This window comes from Triticum aestivum, chromosome 5B (genome assembly GCF_018294505.1).
Source record: "Triticum aestivum cultivar Chinese Spring chromosome 5B, IWGSC CS RefSeq v2.1, whole genome shotgun sequence".
In the NCBI taxonomy this organism is placed as follows: Eukaryota; Viridiplantae; Streptophyta; class Magnoliopsida; order Poales; family Poaceae; genus Triticum; species Triticum aestivum.
In genome coordinates this window covers 572,170,584-572,177,499 of record NC_057807.1, presented here as the reverse complement: position 1 = coordinate 572,177,499, position 6,916 = coordinate 572,170,584, and positions in this window count along the sequence as shown.

Below are 6,916 nucleotides of genomic sequence, written 5' to 3'. Positions count from 1 at the left end.
GGAGATACGGGCTGACCATGAGGGTGGAGGACGCGCCCCCCTGCCTCGTGGGACCCCCGTAGCTCCACCAACGTACTTCCTGCACCCATATATACCTACGTACTCAAAAACTTCCAGAACAGAACCTAGATCGGGAGTACCGCCGCCGCAAGCCTCTAGAGCCACCAAAAACCAATCGGGACCATGTTCCCTGCCGGAGGGGGATCCCATCACCGGAGGCCATCTTCATCATCCCGGCTCTATCCATGACGAGAAGGGAGTATCTCACCCTTGGGGATGAGGGTATGTACCAGTAGCTATGTGTTTGATCTCTCTCTCACGTGTTCTCTCTCGTGTTCCTCTATGGCACGATATTGATGTATCCCAAGCTTTGCTATTGTAGTTGGATCTTAAGATGTTTCTCCCCCTCTACTCTCTGGTGATGAATTGAGTTTCCCCTTTGAAGTTATCTTATCGGATTGAGTCTTTATGAGAACACTTGATGTATGTCTTGCCATGATTATCTATGGTGACAATGGGATATCATGTGCCACTTGATGTATGTTTTGGTGACCAACTTGCGGGTTCCGCCCATGAACCTATGCATAGGGGTTGGCACACGTTCTTGACTCTCTGGTAGTAGCTTTGGGGCACTCTTTGAAGTACTTTTATGTTGGTTGGATGAATCTGTGATTTTGTGACGCATATCGTATAATCATGCCCACGGATACTTGAGGTAACAATGGACTATCTAGGTGACATTAGGGTTTTGGTTGATTTGTGTCTTAAGGTGTTATTCTAGTATGAACTCTATGATGGATTGAACGGAAAGAATAGCTTTATGTTATTTTACTATGAACTCTTGAATAGTTAGAACAGAAAGGATAACTTTGAGGTGGTTTCGTACCCTACCATAATCTCTATGTTTGTTCTCCGCTATTAGTGGCTTTGGAGTGACTCTTTGTTGCATGTTGAGGGCTTGTTATATGATCTATCTATGTTATTATTGTTGAGAGAACTTGCACTAGTGAAAGTATGAACCCTAGGCCTTGTTTCCTATCATTGCAATACCATTTATGCTCACTTTTATCGCTCGATACCTTGCTGTTTTTATAATTTCAGATTACAAATACCTATATCTACTATCTATTTTGCACTTGTATCTTCATCTCTTCGCCGAACTAGTGCACCTATACAATTTACCATTGTATTGGGTGTGTTGGGGACACAAGAGACTCTTCGTTATTTGGTTGCAGGGTTGTTTGAGAGAGACCATCTTCATCCTATGCCTCATATGGATTGATAAACCTTAGGTCATCCACTTGAGGGAAATTTGCTACTGTCCTACAAACCTGTGCACTTGCAGTCCCAACAACGTCTACAAGAAGAAGGTTGTGTAGTAGACATCACTAATATTGCAAAACCAGATGCTAAGATGGATAGACCCGTTGTAGGCATGCCTGTTATTTCTGTTAAAATAGGAGATCATTGTTATCATGGCTTATGTGATATGGGTGCTAGTGCTAGTGCAATACCCTATGATTTATATAAAGAATTTATGCATGATATTGCACCCGTTGAATTGGAAGGTATTGATGTTACTATCAAGCTTGAAAATAGAGATACTATTTCACCAATTAGGATTGTTAGAGATGTTGAAGTCTTATGTGGGGAAGTTAAATACCCTGCTGATTTTCTTGTTCTTAGTTCCTCACAAGATAACGTTTGTCCCATTATATTTGGTAGACCCTTCTTGAACACTGTTAATGCTAGGATTGATTGTGAAAATGATGTTGTTACGATTGGCTTGGATGATATGACTAATGAGTTTAATTTGGCTAAATTTCGTAGACAACCTCGTGATAGAGAATTACCTAGTAAAGATGAAATAATTGGTCTTGCTTCTATTGTCGTACCTCCTACTGATCCGTTAGAACAATACTTGCTAGACCATGAAAATGATATGTTTATGAAAGAAAGAAGGGAAATAGAGGAAGTGTTCCTTAAACAGGAACCTATTCTAAAACATAACCTTCCCGTTAAAATTCTAGGGGATCCCCCTCCACCCAAGGGTTATCCTGTGTTTGAACTCAAACCATTACCTAATAATCTTAAGTATGCTTATCTTGATGAAAAGAAGATATATCCTGTTATTATTAGTGCTAACCTTTCGGAACAAGAAGAAGAAAGATTATTGAAAACTCTGAAGAAGCACCGTGCTGCCATTGGATATACTCTTGATGATCTTAAGGGCATTAGTCCCACGTTATGCCAACATAAAATTAGTTTAGAGGATGATGTCAAACCAGTTAGAGATCCTCAACGATGACTGAATCCCAAGATGAAAGAAGTGGTAAGAAAGGAGATACTAAAGCTCCTTGAGGGAGGTATAATTTATCTCGTTGCTGATAGTGAATGGGTAAGTCCTGTCCATTGTGTCCCTAAAAAGGGAGGTATTACTGTTGTTCCTAATGATAAAGATGAATTAATTGCGCAAAGAACTATTATAGGTTATAGGATGGTAATTGATTTCTGTAAATTAAATAAAGCTACTAAGAAAGATCATTACCCTTTACCTTTTATTGATTAAATGCTAGAAAGACTATCCAAACATACACATTTCTGCTTTCTAGATGGTTATTCTGGTTTCTCTCAAATACCTGTGTCAGCGACGGATCAATCAAAAACTACTTTTACTTGCCCTTTCGGTACTTTTGCTTATAGACGTATGCCTTTTGGTTTATATAATGCACCTGCTACCTTTCAAAGATGTATGATGGCTATATTCTCTGACTTTTGTGAAAAGATTTGTGAGGTATTCATGGATGATTCTCCGTTTATGGATCCTCCTTTGATGATTGCTTGAGCAACCTTGATCAAGTTTTGCAGAGATGCGAAGACACTAGTCTTGTCTTTAATTGGGAAAAGTGCCACTTTATGGTTAATGAAGGCATTGTCTTGGGGCACAAGATCTCTGAGAGAGGTATTGAAGTTGATAAAGCTAAAGTGGATGCTATTGAAAAGATGCCATGTCCCAAGGACATAAAAGCATTTGAAATACTTAAGAAAGCTTTGATCACTGCACCTATTGTTCATCCACCTGCTTGGAATTTACCTTTTGAAACTATGTGTGATGCTAGTGATTATGCTGTAGGTGTTGTTCTAGGGCAAAGAGTTGATAAGAAATTGAATGTTATCCAGTATGCTAGTAAGACTCTTGATACTGCCCAGAGAAATTATGCTACTACTGAAAAAGAATTCTTAGCAGTTGTGTTTGCATGTGATAAGTTTAGACCTTATATTGTTGATTCCAAAGTTACTATCACACTGATCATGCTGCTATTAAATATCTTATGGAAAAGAAAGATGCTAATCCTAGACTCATTAGATGGGTTCTCTTGCTCCAAGAATTTAATTTGCATATTATTGATAGAAAGGGAGCTGAGAACCCCGTTGCAGACAACTTGTCTAGGTTAGAGAATGTTGTTGATGACCCACTGCCTATTGATGATAGCTTTCCTGATAAACAATTAGTGGTCATTAATGCTTCTCATACCGCTCCTTGGTATGCTAATTATGCTAATTACATTGTTGCTAAATTTATACCTCCTAGTTTTACATACCAGCAAAAGAAAAAGTTCTTTTATGATTTAAGACATTACTTCTGGGATGACCCACACCTTTGTAAAGAAGGATTAGATGGGTTTATTAGACGTTGTGTACCTGAGCGTGAACATGAATAGATCCTACGCAAGTGTCACTATGAATCATATGGAGGACACCACTCTGGAGACAGAACTGCACATAAGGTATTACAATCCGGTTTTTATTGGCCTACTCTCTTCAAATATGCCCGTAAGTTTGTTTTGTCTTGTGATGAATGTCAAAGAATTGGTAATATTAGTAGATGTCAAGAAATTCCTACGAATTATTCTCTTGTTATTGAACCGTTTGATGTTTGGGGCTTTGATTATATGGGACCTTTTCCTGCCTCTAATGGATATAGACATATTTTAGTTGCTGTTGATTATGTTACTAAGTGGGTAGAAGCTATTCCACTTAGTAGTGCTGATCATAACACTTCTATCAAAATGCTTAAAGAAGTTATTTTTTCGAGGTTCGGAGTCCCTAGATATCTTATGACTGATGGTGGTTCACATTTTATTCATGGTACTTTTCGTAAGATGCTTGCTAAGTATGATGTTAATCATAGAATCGCATCTCCTTATCACCCGCAGTCTAGTGGTCAAGTAGAGTTGAGCAATAGAGAGCTCAAATTAATTTTGCAAAAGACTGTTAATAGATCTAGAAAGAATTGGTCTAAGAAACTTGATGATGCACTATGGGATTATAGAACTACATATAAAAATCCTATGGGTATGTCTCCGTATAAGATGGTTTATGGAAAAGCTTGTCATTTACCTCTAGAACTTGAACATAAAGCATATTGGGCTATCACAAAGCTCAACTATGACTTTAAACTTGCCGGTGAGAAGAGGTTGTTTGATATTAGCTCACTTGATGAATGGAGAACCCAAGCCTATGAGAATGCCAAGCTATTTAAAGAAAAAGTCAAATGCTGGCATGACAAAAGGATACAAAAGCGTGAGTTTAACGTAGGTGATTATGTGTTACTATTCAACTCTCGTCTAAGATTTTTTGCAGGAAAACTTCTCTCTAAATGGGAAGGTCCTTACGTTATTGAGGAGGTCTATCATTCGGGTGCTATAAAAATCAACAACTTCAAAGGCACAAGTCCAAGAGTGGTTAACGGTCAAAGAATTAAACATTATATTTCAGGTAATCCTATCAATGTTGAAACTAATATTATTGAAACAGTAACCCCAGAGGAATACATAAGGGACACTTTCCAGAACGTTCCAGACTCTGAAAAGGAATAGGTATGTGGTACGGTAAGTAAACCGATTCCAAAACAATTCTAATGGCAATTTTTATCAGTTTTGGAATATTTAAGAATTTTAGGACGAGAGAAGTAGTCCGAGAAGGACACGAGGCCTCCACGAGAGTCGAGGGCACGCCCACCCTTACTAGGCGCGCCCCCTGTCTCGTGGACACCTCGTGTGCCACCCGGACTCCGTTTTCTTGCATGTTACGTATTTTGGTCGGTAAAAATTCATTATATAATCTCCCGAAAGTTTTGACTACCGTATCACGCAAAAAAAACTGTTTTCGTTTCGAGCTATTTCTGCCACAGGTTTAAGCAACATGTCATCTCAAGATTCGGAGGGAGAAAGCTATGTGGCTGATTACCTTGCAGACCCTAAGGTCTACGGGGACTTGGACCATAGTGGCTCGACCACGGAGGAAGAAGAAGACTATGAGCATAAGGGAAAGGAGGAAACAAGCTCAGACGAAGATGAAGTTCCATTCGAGTTTATCCCTTTTCGTCTCTTGCAGGAAAATAAGCAGGAACTATGCAAAAGAGTATTAAGTCTTGAGCGGGAGATCGAAGACCTAAAAGAGAAAAACATTATACTCAAGCTTAAATTGAGGAAGAAGTCACCATCATCATCACCACCTCCATCACCTCCAAAGACATAATCACATGGGTATGGGCACTCCCCTTGGCAACTTCCAAGCTTGGGGGAGGTGCCCTGATATCATATCACCATCACACTACTATCTTTACCGTTTTATTTAGTTCGATCCTTTTAGTAGTATCTTGATCTAGTAGATTGAAGTTTTGATATCAAGTAGTTTTGAGTTTTGCTTTGTGATCTCTTTATGTAATCGAGTCCATGAGCTATATATATATAATAAATATTAGTGTTGAGTGAAGGGCTTTGCTATCTTGCTCTGATCTTGAGAAAATAAAAAGAATAAAAAGAATAAAAGAGTTCATATTGATCTTATGGATAGTAATAACTTCACACATAGAAAGTATGACACTTAAAAGTTGTTGAGAATTGATAAACGTAGTTTTGGTCATCGTTGCAATTAATAGGAAGTAATAAGGAAAGAAAGGTTTCACATATAAATATACTATCTTGGACATCTTTTATGATTGTGAGCACTCATTAAGTATGACATGCTAAAAGAGTCGACGTTGGACAAGGAAGACAACGTAATGGTTTATGTTTTCTCACATCTCAGTTAAAGTATATTGTCATTGACCTTCCAAAACATGTTGAGCCTGCGTTTCCCCCTCATGCTAACCAAATTCCTAGCACCAAGTAGAGATACTACTTGTGCTTCCAAATATCCTTAAACCCAGTTTTGCCATGAGAGTCCACTATATCTACCTATGGATTGAGTAAGATCCTTCAAGTAAGTTGTCATCGGTGCAAGCAATAAAAATTGCTCTCTAAATATGCATGACTTATTAGTGTGGAGAAAATAAGCTTTATACGATCTTGTTATGGAAGCAATAAAAGCGATGGACTGCATAATAAAGGTCCATATACAAGTGGCAATATAAAGTGACATTCTTTCGCATTAAGATTTTGTGTATCCAACCCTAAAAGTGCATGCCAACTTCTGCTTCCCTCTGCGAAGGGCCTATCTTTTACTTTATGTTTTTACTTTATGCTTGAGTCAAGTTGATTTTCACCTTTCCCTTTTTAATTTTATCCTTTGGCAAGCTCCTCGTGTTTGAAAGATCATGATATATATATCCAATTGGATGTTCGTTAGCATGGACTATTACTGTTGACATCACCTAAAGGTGAATACGTTGGGAGGCAACATAATATGCCCCTATCTTTCTCAGTGTTTATTATGTTGCCTCCCAACATATCAGGTAGTCTTCTACAATTGCTAACTCTATAACCACAAGTATTGCGTGAGTGTTAGCAATTGTAGAAGACTACATGATAGTTGAGTATGTGGACTTGCTGAAAAGCTCTATTCTTGACTCTTTCTGATGTTATGATAAATTGCAATTGCTTCAATGACTGAGATTATAGTTTGTTAGCTT